Source organism: Myotis davidii, unplaced genomic scaffold, assembly GCF_000327345.1.
Source record: "Myotis davidii unplaced genomic scaffold, ASM32734v1 scaffold685, whole genome shotgun sequence".
Lineage (NCBI taxonomy): Eukaryota > Metazoa > Chordata > Mammalia > Chiroptera > Vespertilionidae > Myotis > Myotis davidii.
The window spans coordinates 563,236-564,052 of NW_006295823.1; positions in this window are offsets into that span (position 1 = coordinate 563,236).

The window sequence follows — 817 nt, forward strand, 5'->3', positions numbered from 1 at the left end:
ATTCTCTCTCATCATGGATGTTTCTCTCTCTCCCTCTCCCTTCCTCTCTGAAATCAATACCACTTTATTAAAATGAAAAAAATTCCTGGCTGGTGTGGCTCAGTGGATAGAGCGTCAGACTGTAGACCGAAGGGTCCCAGGTTCGATTCTGGTCAGGGCGCGTGCCTGGGTTGCGGGCTCGATCCCCAGTAGGAGGCGTGCAAGAGGCAGCTGATCAGTGATTCTCTCTCATCACTGATGTTTCTCTCTCTCTCTTTCTCCCCCTCTCTGAAATCCATAAAAAGATATTAAAAAATAATAATGAAAATATATTTTAAAAATATTACATATTTTTTTAAAAAACATCTATAATAATATGAGGTGATCATTATAATTTTCAATGGTGAACTGAGTCTTCGGTTGCACATCTTTATAAAGATTCTTAAGGGTTGGAAGGGATGTGTTTGTTGGATGGAATAGAGAAATGGACGTGTTACTCACGGTCACTTTGTAAAACAGGAAGTGTCCGAATCAACATAGTGTGTTTCTGGCCCCTGCTCTTGGTTTCTCTTTCCTAAATACTCGTATATTTCCTTGGTTTATTCCTGCAAAATGCAAAAAAAAAAAAAGTTAATGAAAATGACAAAATCTTAAAGACGAAATCGGCGCCCGTTGGCAAAAGTCCGCTGGTTCGCTGGTAGAGGCTCACACAGGAATGCTCTGATGTTTGCTTCTACTTAACTTGGAAAGAAAAGAAAAGAAATCGAACGTTGAATGTTTTGAATAGCTATAATTAAAAGTTAGCCAGTGCCCTGTGTACATATATATATATATATAT